At 31.2% G+C, this 18704-nt stretch overlaps 1 protein-coding gene across 1 annotated transcript in view; it reads right to left on the bottom strand.

Annotated features, from left to right (window-relative positions):
* Positions 1-6863, bottom strand: part of LOC134693064 (feeding circuit activating peptides-like) — a 28696-nt gene extending 21833 nt beyond the window's left edge. The window contains exon 1 of the mRNA XM_063553768.1: positions 6838-6863. The gene's annotated coding sequence lies outside the window, so the exon portion shown is untranslated. The remainder of the gene's footprint in view (positions 1-6837) is intronic.
* Between the last annotated feature and the right edge of the window lie 11841 nt (positions 6864-18704).

The raw sequence follows: 18704 nt of genomic DNA, 5'->3' as shown, positions 1-18704 counted from the left end.
ATTCTCATAGGATTTTGTTTGATGCTTAGTCCGTTTATGTGTGTGTTAAATTTTAATGTTGTGTCGTTGTTCTCCTCTTATATTAATGCGTTTCCTCAGTTTTAGTTTGTTACCCCGATTTTGTTTTTTGTCAATGGATGTATGAGTTTTGAACAGCGATATACTACTGTTGCCTTTATTTACATATCAAAATCACAAGGCTCATTCTTTTATTTTTCTTGAATACTTAACGGCTCGCTTTTAGACCATATATCATATTCATATATGTTTCAATTTGTATTTTTAAAAAATCATTTCAATATTGCCCTTAACACAAAACCAAATATATAAATTTAAAATATATACTGTTTTTATTGTATTACGCTCTTTTTATAGATTATTTTATATCTGTTCTGACTGATCCATATAATAGAAAACGACCAATGATGAAATGTCACAACGGAAGATATATCGTTTCCTCTATTGCTTCCCTTCCGTCATTGACATGTTTTTAGTATTGGACTTTTGATGGCATACCTATTACAACGTAAACAAAGCAAGCTTACAATAACAAAAGATAAATGAACGGAAGATTTAACAGTGATAAAGTTTAATGTGAAAAAGTAGACTGTTTCAAATCAAAGTAAACTGATTAACACTTTGTGTAATGTTTTTATCCTTTATTACATTATAAATTTGCATGTACCATGTATGGAACAAAAAGATCCGAATCCGTACATTTAATGTTTGATTCATGTTGTTAGCATAGATAGACCTAATCATTTCCGATGCATTATGTAGCTGCAAATACTATATAGGAAATGACTGAAGTTCAATTTGTGAAAGACTATCAGTTACAATTTGTAATTTAATTTTTTTCAAACATGTGTGTTCACGGAACCACTTAAATCTTTACAACCAATCACTTCTTTTCTTTATTTTCAGTGTAAGTTTTACATAGAAATGCCTAGTTAATTTTGAACTTTAGAAGTATATTTTTGTGAAAGCCTTTCATGTGATGAACGGTTTAAACAATTGATCTGTTTAACAAATAATCTTAAAATAATTATATATCCAAGAACACAGCTTTGTTCAAATTTCGGTTATCTATAAATAACAAAAGAGTTGTGATTTAGTAACTGATTTGAAAACAGTTAATATTATTGTAATCTTATATGTTTTTCTTTCTTTTTATATTCTTTCTGTCACATTTTGCAATTTTCTACAAAAATGATGATTAACAATATATTATACCACTGCTGATGGAGATTTATTTCCCGAGGGTATCACAAGCCCAGTAGTCAGCACTTTTTGTGCTGACATGAATTTACTGTTAACAAATTTTAGATTTTTTTTAAATAAAAAGGCTTTTCTACCTCAGGCATAGATTACCTTAGCTGTATTTGAAAAACTTTTAGGAATTTTTGTACTTAATGCTCTTCAACTTCGTACTTTACGATTCGAGCGTCACTAATGAGTCTTTTTTAGACGAAACGCTCGTCTGGCGTACATACTAAATTAAGTCCTGTTATCTATGATGAGTTTATTTAGCAAATATTGATAATGTGATGATTCTTGGTTAATGATTTATCGTTTTCTTAAACATTTTCTTTATTTCTTTCAGAAATGATGTATTGTTTGTTTTATTCTCTATACGTTGTTTTGACTACATTTTGACTATTACATTTTCTCCGCGTTCTCGGAGGCAGTTGCGTGTATTGGATGACACAAAGAGAAACACATTATATGCAGACTGTCAATGAGTATCATTACAAAATAAAACTTACACAAATATCGTAAAGACTATAACTATCCAAATTGATGAAAAGTGTATATGTCGTGTACAAGTTTGTACAGGTTCTAACGTGTACAAAAATATCATACATGTTATAATTTGTACAATGCTAAAATACAAGTTATAACATATACAAAAGTACCTCGTACATGTTATAACATGTACAAAATATTGCTTTAAAATGGTTTTAACCTGTACGAAATTTTAAAATGACAATAAAGCAGAATATACATGCATTGAAATTCATTAAATAATAAAGAAAATTTATGATAAGCAAAAGAAGGTGCATTATTTACAGCATGCATACCATACTACATTTTCATACATTTAAGAAACTTTTTTTTCACTTGTTGCTATAAGACAGAGTCATGTTACACATTGTGTTGCACAACACTTTTATTCTTCTACATTTACACTAACCAGAATAACAACTGCCTTTCTTACACTGAGAAGACTTAGTCTTCTTCTGTTTGAATTTCAGGCGAGAATACCGAATAACGTTTTTTGACTACATCTGTATTTGAAAAAAACTTTCAGGTATTTAGTAATTATTTCAGCAATTTATCTGGTAATTACCTGTATTAAAAAGGTATCACACAAACATGAATTGACAAAATCAAAAAAAAAATGAAAATATTATTGAGGTTAATGGCATGTGTTGTAATAATAGAAACATATTTGTATAGCCCTGTAACGAAGATGTCGGTGCCATAAAGTTTTACCCTTGTTCGAAATTCTTAAAATCCGTCATTCCGTAATTCCGCAACAAACAATTCTACGGAGTTTTTTCTAAACGCCTTTATATATTGGGTTGATTTTTTGTATGTGAGTTGACCATGATAAGTTACAGATCAATTTTAAGTTTCATTCCCCTCCTCTAATTTTTGCTGTAATTAAGGGCTTTTGACTTTGATAAATTATTGAAAGTTATACAGATATTTTTCTATACGCCTCCAGATTTTGATCTGATGTTTGATATGTTAGACTACCATCATATTTGTGTCCACATGTGTTATTTAAATTGCCAATTTTTCAACTTTGTGGGAAGGGGCCATTCGTGTCTTTGTGACACATCTAGTTATTTTCAAATTTTGTACAAGTTAAAACCATTTGTAAGCAACATTCTGTACATGATATAACATGTATGAGGTACTTTTGTACATGTATTTTTGCATTGTACAAATTATAACATATACAAATGTTTTGTACATGTTATAACCTGTACAAAATCGCAACTTGTACACGACAGATACATGAACAATCGATCTTTTTAAAATCCCCAAAATGAAATTGTTTCTATCAAAAGAATGCTTTTATTATTTGGATAACTAAAAAATAAAGGCAATAGTAGAATACCCCTTTTTAAAAGTCATAAATCGACTTATTTGAAACAACTCGGATCACAATCCAAAAACTGAAGGAAACACACCAACGAACAGATCATGGCCAGTGACATATCTAGCAATGTACTTATGGTTAACTGGCATAGGAAACACAAATTACGGTTAAAGCTTCTGATACTGCATATGATCAACCTGCTCAATTCTTTAATCCATTAATCCATTACTTAGTTAAAACGTGCATTCCAATTATACCAGTTGGAAGCTCGAATAAAGTACAGAGTTATGGCATTTAAACATTTAAAACAGCTTGCAATATTGTCCATATTGTTGCCTTTTCCCGAACGTGATATTTTGACTTAGTGGGGATTCACTTGACAGTTGATGCATTCATGACAGAACATCCGTGCCTTGTCGACGCTGTCTTTTCGCTCTTTTTCGTGGAGTTGGGGATGGGGGAAGGGGTGGTCACGCGTTTTCACGGTGTTTCTTTTTCAACATTTTGTTTTGTTTTTGTTTTTATTTTATCGATATTTGAGAACTGATCATCGGTGAACTACTGTTACTTTGATATAATTTAATTTTGGATGTCTTCTGATTGGCTGACGTTATTTTGTTATGAGCCCATAGACATAATTTAGTCATGTGACCGTGACGGCATCAACATTTTCATGGTTTTCTACGGTTTAAAATGGAATTTAGAATTAAATTTTAGAAATGACTGTAATATTTTGTCTGTCTATTCGAAATAACACAAAAAATGTGGTACACACTGTTTAATAACCCGCTACGCGCGTTATTCAGTGTGCACCAAATTTTTTACGTTATTTCTTCATAGACAGAAAAAATATTACAGTCATTCCTTAATTACACTTGATTAGCTGAAAAAATATACATATTTTACGAGAAGCAATGAAACACCTTCCATTATCAACTGCATGTAATTACTTATATAATTGTATAAAGTAAAATAACAAATCAACTGAACAACACTGTCTTGGTATTGATAAAACTTTTTCTGCCTAATACATGACATACAACAATACTATACTTATAAACATAGTGCATTATAATTCGAAAATAATTACTATTTGGTTGACCTATCAGTTTATCATAATCGTAAGTGGCTATATAAATTATGACTACCTCTCATAAATGAATTACATCATGTTTCATGTAAAACTATTCGAAATTTGAAGATTTGTATAATTCAGCTTGCAGTTTTTTTCAGAAGCTATATTATTAATCTTATATTCGAGCGTCACTGATGAGTCTTTTGTAGACGAAACGCGCGTCTGGCGTAAATATAAGATTTTAATTCTGATATCTATGATGAGTTTATATATATATCCTCTTGCTTCGTCCAATGGAAGTAAAATTCAAGTCATCATCAAGATTGATACAGGATAGTCCTATTTCAGGTTGTTTTTATATTTTTTATTTTTCGTCCTTGATATGCATGAGATACTTGCAGTTAGACAGAGGCACATTTCAAAATATTATTTTAGTTCTTGAATCATGTTAAAACATTTTCAGTTGACTTGAAATTTCATACCACCCTGCAATAATGATCTAAAAGAAAAACTGACGTCAATAGGCATTTTAATAAAACTGTGGATACATTTTTTTGAAAAGTGCAGTAGAAAACTGCTGATAGGGAACTTTACTATGCGATTGCGTAAATATTTAACCCCATTAATAAAAAGTGTCAAACACATCATATCATATCGGGAAATTAAAGACACAAATTAAATGCATTAACAAGAACAATTTATTATCATCAACGACTACCAAATTTGAGCTGCCACTGCCCAAGTCATTGTTCTACAGTTTTAGTTATCAGTGAAGATACGGTAAATACAGTCATTTTCTCGTTTGAATTGTTTTACACTGTCATTTCTGTGTCTTTTATAGCTGACTATGGGGTATTGACTTTGCGCAGGGTTAAAGGCCATACGGTGACTTATAGTTGTTAATTTCTGTATCATTTTGGTTTCTTATAGACAGTTATCACATCTTCTTTTTTATATTATAGACCAGGATTATAATTGTGTATTGGAGCCAGATGCGCTTTTTATCTACAAAAGACTCGTCAGTGACCCTCGAATAAAAAAAACCCAGATACAATGGCTTAATTAAGCACGATGTTGAAGAGTACAGATGACCAAACACCCCTAAATGTTTTGCTAAATACAGCTAAGGTAATCTATTCCGGATGTATAAAAGCCTCAGTGTTAAGTAAAGTCAAAGTTTTGAAAACAGATTATTTATAAGTTAGACCAATGATAATTCATGTCAACACAGAAGTGCTGACTAATGGACTGATTAAACCATTGCTTTATTATTGTATACCCATTTAGACTAGTTTCGTTACCTGATATTGATACCATATTGTACTTGGTTCTAAAAGAGGTATACATAAAGTCATCATAGATACCAGGACCAAATTTTGTATAAATTCTAGACGCGCGTTTTAACTACAAAAGACTCATCATTGACGCTCGAATCAAAAAGGTTAAAAGGGCCAAACAAAGTACGAAGTTGAACATGGTGAAGAGTAATATGGACCAACAACTTCTGAAAGTTTTGCCAAATACAGTTAAGGCATAAACTGATGCATGCATACATAACAGTCGTTAGTTTGAAGCATTTTAACAAAGGGAGCTCACTCCTGGTTTAATACTTCTACAATTATCTACCGAAACTACATTATGTACCAATATCACTTCTGTTCAAATAGGTACTACCACATCTTCGTATATCTAAATAGGTCTTTGTAAACTATAGTCAAAGAGTAATATGGAACAGCAATGTGACAACTTGAAAGAATATCAAAGAAATCAATGCCATTTGTAAAAATCGGTATTGGCCTTTGATGGAATGTTATTTATTTACAAGTGACTGCCATTGTTATATTGAATGTTATATGTTTCAAAATATTTCTTTCATTACTGCTTCGATAGAAGATTACATATCTTATGATTTTTTTTTATACATTCCGATTCTGATATAAGTTTTCTCATCTTTATTCTTCAGTGTTTAAGGTTAAACAGTCATATTCCTTATGCAATGATTTGAGGGCAGATCCCTACTACCAATTTCTTACATTTTTCACTGGTTAAGTCTTGTTTTAAGCAAAAGTATGTAAGTACATTTAAAAAAACAACAACTTATTTGTAGGACAGTTAAATTATTTAACGTAACAAATACGTGAACATTGCCGGCAATTTTCTGTTTAAACACAAAGTGTCAATAAAAAACACTTTAAACATTACAGTTTTTTTTTATTGAAATGTGAACTAAATGTACTTTTTGTATCATCTTGCATAATTTAATGCGTTTGTCTGCCTTTAAGGCTTATTCAACTGATAATTTCTATATGCAAACATGTTGAATAATATATTAATCCACGGATTGCATCTCTTAATGAAATATTATTATTAAAAGGGTCGTGGGAGAATCAATAAAGTTAAATCTTTAAACCTTATAATTGAATGAAATGTATGTTTTTGTCTATTAAATAAGGACTGAAACATAAATATAATTATTGTTAGAATTTTAAGTAAAATTAAGATATCACTTAGGTTCTTGGAATAATGAATTATTGAGGAAGAACTTTTAACTTTTTAATTGAATGAATAAGAAATAGTTTTGTCTTTTGAATAAGTATTAAAAGATAAATACAAATATTGTAATAAATGTAAAAGTAAAATTAAGACTTACTTAGAGTGTCTGCAGATCAGATGTCCTCACCAAATGAAAGCACAGTTTCAATTCCAGCTTTCATATTGAAAATAACCACGTGACTTATTCTCATTTATTTTCTTATTACAGGACCTAATTAGCTGAAATCACCTGTAAACGTTACGTATGTTGAATATCTCATACATGTCCGCTTGTAAGATTATCGATAACACCTTAGACCAGGGTCAATTGATAATTGGAAAGATATGATTGATAATGAAGTCATGCAGAAAGAAAATTCAGCATCATTGATCATTTTGCAAATCTAATACTTTTATTACTATGTAATTTACTCCTTTTTGTTTAATGTAAGCAGTATCAAGAGATTTAATTTTATCTGTTAAAGCGTTTATAACAAGACGTTTATGCCGTCCACATGCTTCACTATTTTGATTAATGATTGAAGTATCTTGGGATTGAACTTGATAATAGAAGAACCTTAAAATAAAATATTTCTTGGAGAAAATAGGGAATTAAATACCTGATTAATATTTGTGACGGTCAATTGAGGAAGAGAGTCTACGACAAGCATCAAGTCTTAATTCTCAAGTGTTTTGTAAAACTGTCTGTTTAATTATGTGTAAACAGAGAATTACAAAGTAATGCGCCATGTAAGGACCTAGCTAGAATAAACGTCACATCAGATGCACCCTAAGGAATAGTAGATGCAAAATGATTTCCCACATTAAGTAGTAAAATCTTTAATATAAATATCAGGAAAGAAATGTCAGATGGTATCTACTTTTTGCGTTTCTTGTGACGTTATACAAATGTGTCAAATGCATGAAAGGCGTAATAACTATGTCCCAAAATTGTTCGTTTTTTTTAAATTTTCAATCGCAAGGGCGAGACATAATATAGAAAATGATAAAATGTAGTCAGGTTGTAAACAATGTTAATTTGATGTATGTATTAGTTTTAAAAATTAGTGCAAACATGCTTAACACAGTCTTGAAACTGAACATGTTGTATTCTACTAGTATATTTATATATGTGACGTATATAATTGTTTGACGTCATACACGCAAATCAATGAATGCGTTTGTAGATAGATGTTTTTGTGTTCTGATAAATTGTCTCTTTTAATTTTTTTACACGATCATGACGGCTGTACCCATATTTTAACTATTTTATCTATTGTGTCTGTTGTGTTCATGCATCGTTGTAAATCTAACGGAATTTGATGAGACTCATCAAAGTGGGAGTGTTAGCGCTATAAAACCAGGTTTAATCCACTATTTTCTATATTTGGAAATGCCTGTACCAAGTCAGGAATATGACAGATCTTGTCCATTCGTTTTTGATGTGTTTCGTTATTTGATTTTGCCATGTGATTATGGACTTTCCGAATTGATTTTCCTCTAAGTTCAGTATTTTTGTGATTTTACATTTTATCTTAATTTTGTTTAAATAGCAATTAGATCTGTCTGTACGATCTCATACAGTGAGCAAAATATATACCCCATAGTAAGCTAGGAAATATTCTAGATTATATATATATATATATGGTTAAGGCAACAACAGATAAACAATTTAGAAGCAATTCAACGAGATACCATTTTCTTCTGAGGAAATAACAGCATCGTAGTTACTAAATTTAAGTGTTTAGAGATATTTAAGATATGGGATGGATGCAAAGAGACACAAATAACGTTAAAACAGCAACTATATCTCCTAAAGTGAGCAAAATCGGAACCTCATAGTGAGGTATGAAATGGTCCGACAAGACAAAGGACAAACAATTAATAGGAAATTAAAGACCATATAAATGTACAAAACAATATAATATTTAGCAATATACAAAAAAGTAAAATCACACAAACACTGAACTTCAAGGAAAATTCAAAACGGAAAGTCCTGAATCAAATGGCAAAATCAAATGATAAATCACATTAAACGAATTGACATCAACTGTCATATATCTGACTTGGAACGGACATTTGTAAATGTAGAAAATGGTGGTTTGAACCTTGTATTAACTAAAGCCGCGACATTACCGGCTCCTGACTTTGGATATGAAAATACATAATGTGGTGAATGAAACATGTAAGCGGGCGCCCAATACTCTCGCTTATAGTGGTTGACCCTAATTGGTCTGTTCAAATCAGAGTTCCTTCTTTGGTTACCTTTGTGGTAGAATGAAGTGAATTATCACATTATATTTATTACTGTGTACGTCATATGAAAATAAACCCTTTTACTAATATAGAAATAAACAGACGTGATATGATTGTCAACTAGATTACTTTCATTCAGAAACAGAATGACGTGAATGTAACCAACTATCAAAGGTTCACAGAAAACATATCCCGTACAACCAGATAACTCATATTGAACCATGAGGAGAAACATAAAACCCAAATAATATTGTAGGTGTTAAAAATGTTGTGATGTCATTATGTCTAGCACCTACAAGTTTGTAACTTATTATGATATGATATAGGTGTAAATAAAGATCTGTCACTACATAATTAAAACAAATCAGTGACTATGTTGAACGCATCTCTCCCATCAAATTTGAAATAAAGGAAACTAAAGGTCCAGTCAGTTTTGACTCATATCCTCTTTAAATCTATCAATGACATTGAGGGTCGTTTGAAATCAAACTTGAGGACAAAAGAGATGTGATTAGCTTTCAAATTGTGAGTTTTACAGTTCTATGTATTAAGGTTCCAGCAGCGTCTGCATATAAAGTATATGTCTCTAAGTTGATATGGTATTCTAAGCTTGTATTTCCTATCTTGATTTCCTATCTTGATTTCCTGTCTTGATTTCCTAACAGAGGTTTAAGGCTCACAAGGAAGCTATTAAACCAAGTCCAGGTGGTGATTTTAAAATCATTCTTTCGTTAGTTTTACAAACACCATTACAAGTTGTATGACTGTTATTTGATATCTGTTTCGAGGGTGATAACGGATATGTTCCTAGTGTAACTACAACCCACACCTCTACTGCCGAGTGTGGCCTTCCAAATAAGACTTATTACAAAAGCAACACGACAGGTACCACAAAAGGATCAGTGTCTACTTACCTTTCCGGAGCACCTGATATCACCATAGGTGTTTGTGTAGGTTTTTTGTTCAGTGTTCTATGCTGTGTTTCGTGTCTTATTGTTTGACTGATATTTTTGTTTGTTAAAACTATGTCAGTTTCATTTTTTCGATTTTAGTTTTCATGTTCCTAGTATTTTTGATCTGAATTTTACCGCATTAATTTCTTCATGGAAATAATTGCAAATAAAATTTCCTAATTCTAAAAACATCTTCTCCGTTGCACTAAAGTGAAGATAATGGATTACACTAATGTAAGAAAAACCCCGCACCAATAACATGTATGCCCTCTTAAAAAAAATGCATAATATTTGGAAACACATGTACGGTAGATGAATTTCTTGTTCCGGATTAATCAATTTGAAATCTGTTTGCATTCAAAGAAACAGAGCTTTTTTTTTGTGTTATTTTCTTTAATCATGTGTTTGTTGTTTTATTGGTGTATCGTAAGAATATAAGATGAAGTATATGTAACATGAAACATTGTATTCGGTTTTTTTCCGTATGTAAAATTGATGGTCAAACAAAGTTCATAAGGACATTCTTGTTATAACTATATTTAGTTTACACATATTTTATTTGCAAAAGTAGCAAAAGGGATTGGATACAAGTTATAACAACATTAGAGACGTCCTATCCCAACTATATTCGTCAGAAATGAGAAAAACATTTGATTCTGATCGCACACAATGCCACGTTTTCTTACTAAAAAGGAGTAGGTCCAGTAAGACCTTTTTTTGGTCCCAAAATATAGCAGGTTTACAAAATTGTTAAAATGTAAACTTTTAGTCATTTATTGGACAGTAGAATGCTTCTGGTACATACATATCGCCTGTTTTTTTTACAATACGATGTACATATATGTGTACATGCACCATTAAGTCATTCTTTATTACTGAAATCTTCACAATTTTAGCATTTTAGTAAAATTTCAGACGATTTTCGTGTAAAACGAAAGTGGCCGCATTCGTGTTCATCCTAAATATTAAAATGTAAGTAATATTGATGATAATACATAACATATATAAAGGTTGAGGATGAACACGGATGCGGCCACTTTCATTTTTGACAAAAACCATATAAAAAGTGTAATTTTTTGGCATATTTGGTAGATTTTTCATATTCGAGCTTGAATCGGATCGTTTTTAATGACTAACTGAGTTTAATTGTTAATTGATTCAAATGAAATATCCACTTCAGTCTTTAAAAAGTTGTCAACATCTTTCGTCAAATGAACCTGAAATTTGAAGCCAAAATCGGTCCTTTGGCAATAAAACATTCCACATAAATAATGCCTTTAATTTAGTAATTAAAACGAATGATTATGATACAAAATACACAAACTGTAATACAAGGAAAGCAAACTAAAATTGGAAGTAAGAATCTAAGAAGTTGCGCCGACGCAAATGGGGATTGGTGGAGTATTTAGTAGGCTAGAGTCTCGTTTGTTATCGATATTAACCAGACAAATCGCTCCACCAACTAAGAACGGCCATGCACCACCACCCACCGAATCAAGAAAGAGGACATACAATATCATAGTGAACAATTGCCATCGAACGCAAATTTGAAATGATAACAGAATGTTCAGCATAAATGATAAACAAGACTATCGTCAGTCGAGACATTTAAAACATATGTTCGCAAATAACACAACTCTTTGAAATACTAAGGCACCAGAACCAAAACTACTACTATTCAATGAATTAATATAAAAATCCAACTCTTTAATAAAGCAATATGTTCATCTGCAGTTCATCGAAAGAGATCCATAATACATGACGCATAGCATAAAATAGAACGCTTTCACATTTAGTATAATATGTACTAAATTTTTCCATAGATATAAAGATTTGTTTTGAAGTTTGGTTGTACCTGTAGAAAACTTATTTCAAACGGGAAAGCACATCATCATTTGTACGGAAATGTTGTTAACCGTGCCCGGAAATTTAAAAATGATCCATGTAAAAGAGGGACGAAAGATACCAAAGGGACAGTCAAACTCATAAATCTAAAACAAACTGACAACGCCATGGCTAAAAATGAAAAAGACAAACAGAAAAACAATAGTACACATGACACAACATAGAAAACTAAAGAATAAACAACACGAACCCCACCAAAAACTAGGGGTGATCTCAGGTGCTCCGGAAGGGTCAACAGATCCTGCTACACATGCGGCACCCGTCGTGTTGCTTATGTGATTACAAATCCGGTAAATAGTCTAATTCGGTAGGTCAAATTCATGAAAGGGAAGGGGATTGTAGTTACGACGTAAGGAACATATCCTATATCATTTGTGAAATGGTTATTCCATAACGGTCAACCAACTCGTGATGGCGTCCGTAAAATTAACGAAGGGATGATTTCAACTTCACCATTTGGAACTCTTGATTTGATAGCTTCCTTGTGAGCAGTAACCCTCTATCAAGAAAACATGATAGGAAATGCAAGCACGGGAATATCGTATCAATTGAGAGATATATACCCCGTATGCAGGTGCTGCTGGAATGTTGCTACTTAGAAATGGAAAGTTCACAATTGGAATGCTGAAATCATCTCTTTTGTCGTAAAGTTTTGTCTTCAACCGACCCTCATTGTCAATTTCTAGATGTAAGTCAAGATATGAAGCTGACTTAACTGTATCTGTAGTATCCTTTATCTCCAATTCGATGGGATAGATGCGTTCCACATAGTCACCAAATTTTGAATTGTTTAGTGAAATATCGAAAACTTGTTGCTCCTTTAAATAAACTTATTCTTAAAGGTTACCTATTCAACACTGTGATAAGATCATTGAATATTGTTTTTATTGGTATAAATATTGACTTTGTTATAAGTAGATTAAAAGCTTACTAAATATTACTAGTATGTTATATACATATACATTTTCATGGATCTACAATCTGTCGATACCTGTAACTTGGCATTGCACAATGTCATGTTTTTCTCTGGCTGTTTATGACGTCTTTACACTAAATCCACTGTATTTTGGATGTGTTCGGATCGATTGCTTAGTCTTAAAGGCATGATTTTTTTATTAGTTGTTAATGGCTTTGAACTAGCTGTCAGATAACTGCGTGTACTCTCATATCTGTTCATTGTGTCTTTTGGGGTCGGGATGTATAAGTACCCGACCACGTCCACTTTTATTTTTTGTCTATCTGATGAGTTAAGCCTTTTTCAACTGATTTTTATAGTTCGTTCTTATGTTGTACTGTTATACCACTGTCCGAGGTTAGGGGGGGAGTTGGGATCGCGCTAACATGTGTAACCCCGCCACATTATTTATGTATGTGCCTGTCCCAAGTCAGGAGCCTGTAACTCAGTGGTTGTCGTTTGTTTATGTGTTACATATTTGTTTTTCGTTCATTTTTTTACATAAATAAGGCCGTTAGTTTTCTCGCTTGAATTGTTTTTCATTGTCTTATCGGGGCCTTTTATAGCTGACTATATGCGTTATGGGCTTTGCTCATTATTGAAGGCCGTACGGTGACCTATAATTGTTAATGTTTGTGTCATTTTGGTATTTTGTGGATAGTTGTCTCATTGGCAATTATACCACATCTTCTTTTTTATACGTATTTGAAATGTCTATCTATAAATTCAATATAATGCATTTTTTTTCTCTCCCTGATTTATATTTTACAATTTATTCTTCTGTTCCAATTGTTATACAATTTTTTTTTTATCTAAGACCTTCAACTTATAATTACTTACGAGAACCAGCTTCATATGAATTCTTATTGTAATTTCGTAGTTCGATAGTTTCAACGTACATTATGTAGTACATAACTTCATCCTTGAAAGAAAAGTGTTTTTTGACAAATATTACAAGAGCTAGATTCGTGGCGTATACACATTTTCAATTTAATAAAGATTAAAGGTTAACTTAAATTATATACTACAAATAATTTTATTTAAACGATTTAAGGAATTCAAAAATTTCAATTTGATCAAAATCAAATTTTAAGCAACAACTTCATTTATGCCTTCATTTATATCGAGACAAATAAAAATGGGTTTCAAACTAAGATATATATGTCTGACAGCCAACTGTAGATTTTCAAAATCTAATTTAAAAGAAATCAAGTTTGTCAAGACTTAGTCTTTTGGAAATACACTGAGAAATAAAATGCAAATCAATATTAAAAAAAGATTCTTTCATGCCCTTATTGTACTTTAAAACATTGCAGTTTGTTTTGGTTTACTCTTGAAAGACAATTTCGTTCATCAATTCCATGTATTGAGCTGAAACATATAGGAAAGAAGAAAAAATGTGTTGTAATTGACAATGAGACTACTCTACGCAAGTGACATAGCACTCACACAAGCTGAAAAGTCTTTTTAACTTTTTAGATTCGAGCGTCACTGGTGAGTCTGTTGTAGACGAAACGCGCGTCTGGCGTATATACTAAATTTAGTCCTGGTATTTATGATGAGTTTATGTACAAGCAAAAAAGCCCAAACTGTAAAACAATGCGTGAATCAATCTTCAAAATGAACCCATATTTAGTGGACATTGTAAAATATGTGGTCATCTAAAAAACATTTTTTATATGGAGGCACGTGAAAAAAAAGCGAGATAAAATAAACTCAGGTAAAGGACACTATCGAAAATCGCAACCAATCAGTAATCATGGTAATGGAGACATCTAAACAAGATACTGTATGATAGAAATAGCAATCATAATACATTTTTTCTGATCATAGTATGTAATTGAATTCATATTAGATTCCAGACTCAAACGCACGATTCATCTACTAACCACTCGTTTGAGACGCTATATTTTGTTTTTCATTTTGAATAATGTGCTTTGTCTGTATGCCTTTTTTATTTCTTTGTCACATATTTCTTTGTTTTATAGTGATTAAGATGATAACATAATTTTGAATGCTTTATTTGAATTTTGACATTTTTACCTTTATTCCTGTTTCTTTTGATCACAAATCGTTGTCAGTATAATAAAATGTAATGCTACTGTCATACAAGTGCGAGATTCAGCTAGCTACATTGTATAATACCAGATCCACAATTTTCTACATAGGAAAATACCTGTATTAAGTAAGGAATATGAAAGTGGCTATCCATAGTGTATGTTTGAGCTTTTGATTTTTTCATTTGATTAGGGTCTTTCCCTTTGTCATTTTCCGTGGCGTTCGTGTTTTTGTTTTGATTTTACTTTTGGTTCTCGAAATAAAAAAGATCAAATACGGCACGTATTGAATAATACATTCCTTTTAACCTTCATAGGTCTCAAGACGTATCAATTTATAATAGTAACCTTATGATTTGTTATTTTTCCAAAATGTTTGTCACTATAAAAAAATATTTTTTTGTGGACTTATTTCATTACTAGTAGTAGGTAGATGTCTGCATCAGCATTCCTCATTTTAATTGATTATCATGTCGTCATACATGGTAATATATACTAAGACGCATTTAAACATGCTGATCTTTTAAACAAGCCCGGTGAAAAATATTTATTTATTCATGACAACACCATGGCTTAAAAAGACAAATAAAAGTTCACATGACACATCATAGAAAACTAAAGACTAAGCAACACCCAACAAAATTTTGGGTGCTCCAGAAGGGTAAGCAGATCCTGTTCCACTTCGGCACCCGTCGTGTTGCTTATATTATTAGCTTAGTAATGAGTTAAATATATACAAACAAACAAAAATAAAACATTTAAAAAAAAAACAATATACATCAAGTGGTCTTAATATATTTTACTTTTTACTATAACTGTTGTTTATTAAACTTGAAATTAAAATATGTCAATCATTTAGAAGACGTCACACTATGATCGGAATCTCTCATTACTTGATATAATAATAAACATTATCGAAAATTAAGAACAATATCGAATATAACCACCTTTCAAATATATATGTATTTTATCATGTATATGTAATATAAAGACGTTGCAATTATTTTTTAACGTATCATATTATATAAATTATATATATGACATACCGGAAAAGACATCTGCCGGAAACTGGTTAAAATGATAAAAAATGCTGACTTATAATAAATAATATAATAGACAAGAGTCGACCCACATATAGTTTCCATTCAAAACAAATATTAGTGTTGCTTAAATGCTTAAATGCATAAGTGTTGTTACCTTTTCATCATAAACCATGATTTTACGTCAGATTTAAAATTTAATTATTCGGGTTTCACGACCTTGGCTATTCTATGTATGTCTCTTAAGCCGATAACATAGAAGTCATCAGTCATCAGTTTTCTTTTGTATCGATCAGAAACAACCGAGTGTGACAAGAAAGCTGAATATATCGGTTCATGCATTTTTGAACTCGTAGATTCATATTGATCCCTCTACAACGGTTGGGATATACACAGCAAAAGGAAGAAATTTACATAAAAAAATGCCTGTACCAAGTCAGAAATATGACAGTCGTTATCCATTCGTTTGATGTGTTTTAATGTTTTGATCATGTCATTTGAAGTTGCTTGGAGTTCCTTTTCTTTGTTATTATACTATTTACCTTGTTTAATTTGTGTTAAATTTCTTAAACCCAAAGATTCAGGCGACGAAGAAAATCATCTCACGACTAACGACAGCTATACAAAATATGTTTATTCTAAAAAAATATGAAAGTGCAATAACTGTTGTTGATGTTTTCGTCAAGTTAACTTTTGAAAGTGCAAAAAGGTTATTTATAAATCGTGGGGAGTTTAATTCATTTGTCATACTTTTTGTAACCTTTTTTGCTCATTTGAAGAACATAATATTAAGTCTCGAGGGAGTCGGCTTTTCCCTATTTTAAATGGGAATGTTAATTGCTATTTTTATAAAATACAATGCAAATCACAATGTGAACCCAAACAACCATATTAATTGTGATTTGGTTCGTTTAAACGAGCAGCGCATCCGAGAGACAATATTTTCTCCTGGGCGTTTCGTCACATGTAGCATAGTTGGTGTTAGGTTTTCCCGCTTCAAAATTTTCCGCGGTTAATGTAATCATTTAGTCTAAATTTTGTTTGTAAATTTAACTTCCGATTTAAATTAAGTCAGCTTTATAGGTGAAGAGTTTTTTGTATGTAATGTTTGAGTTATATATTATATTGTAGATATATATTTCAATAAGGTTTGTTTCTCATATACTAAATATAGCATCGGCTTTATCTGTCGATTATGCACACTAAGTCATGGTATATATAAGCCTTATTAACCAACTAAGTACATTATTGCCAAAAATGACTATTTATTAAAAATTACATATTTTCTGTAATTTCCCTGTTTTTCTGTAATGGCACTGTAAAAATGCCCAGTTTGTCTGTATTAAGCCCAGTTAGGGACTAGGTTTTTAATAAATTTAATAAAATTTAGTTGTAAAGAGTATAATACCTTTTTAATTGTATTTTGTCTAATTTAGTAACCAGCAACAAACATTAAAGAGTTATAAAGAAGCATATACAGGGATCACTATTCATCCTGTTTTTCAACACATAACTTCTTTCAACTTTATATCTTGGATATTTGGTATATTTCAAGCTTAATCATGGTAAAGTACAAATTATTTTTTTCCAAACTAAACTGTCAAGAGTAAGAGAGTACACCAAGTTGGTAGCAGCACATATACTTTTGTTCAGTTGGTTATTAAATATATTAAGAAATGGGTGTTTTTATAATGGCCCTGTTATATGTCCTCGGTCAGTAATAATGGCCCTCTGCGTTGCCACGGGGCATAACAGACTTCCTCGACCATTATTACAGACCTTGGACATATAACAGGGCCATTATAAAAACACCCATTCATTAATACTTTATTTTACATTTTGATAAGAGACTTTGAATATATATACTTGCATATTTGGTATGAGTATTGGTTTTATGCCAACATTGATAGGTAGTTTTTTATACCAGGAAACCTGAAGAAAGATGCATTGAAATTTATGTTATTTTCTTTTAAGACACTATCGCAACTTATTCCTTAAACAATAATACCACGCTGTGTCCAACTTCTACTGACACAATCAATACTGATATGCTCAATATTTTGATGCAGACGTCATCGTGTCATGATCTGATGAAGTCAAAATCTTTCTAAACTATTCCTGGTGTAAAACGTCATCGTTTTTTTTAAATTTTTTTTCTTGTTATTCTTTTATTGTTGTACGACAATCTTCTAAATATTCATTTTGCGTGGAAGAAACCCGTTACTCTATTTCTATGTTTTTCCAAAGAATATTTTGACATAATCAATGCAATCATTAAAGCCAACCGTCAATAGTTGATACATTCAAACATTATTCCCCTTGTGTCAGCTTTTGTTTTTATTCGATAGAAAGGTTTGATTTTAAAGTTCACTTAATAATGGAATGTTTTTTCTGTCTATTTAGAACTAGCTTTAAAATGATATGCACACTGGTCATTTAAAAGTCTGCTTCACATAAGGAGGTTATGCGAAATGTCAGAATAATATAACAGCCATCTTTAACAAATTAATTATAAATTCTATTTTTATGGAGTAAACCATACAAACTAACGTAAAGTTGTGTCATTGGGCTGACGGAAAAAATGTATCATAAGACGTAATACATTTTAAATCAAATTATTCTTTCTGAAAAAATAACACATTTATATATATTAATACAACTTTTGAAAAATAATCAGTATTCAAACTATCTTAAAATACAGGATCTTATTAATTGGAAATGCATCAGGTTTTAAAGAAACCAAATATAGTTGGTTTATTTTATATAGCAAGAAATGCCAAACGGTAAAACAGCAGTAAAGGGCTGTACTACAATCAACT

The sequence above is a fragment of the Mytilus trossulus genome, chromosome 12 (genome assembly GCF_036588685.1).
Source record: "Mytilus trossulus isolate FHL-02 chromosome 12, PNRI_Mtr1.1.1.hap1, whole genome shotgun sequence".
NCBI lineage: Eukaryota > Metazoa > Mollusca > Bivalvia > Mytilida > Mytilidae > Mytilus > Mytilus trossulus.
Note: the sequence above shows the minus strand (reverse complement) of the source record. Positions and strands in the feature narration are given on the sequence as shown.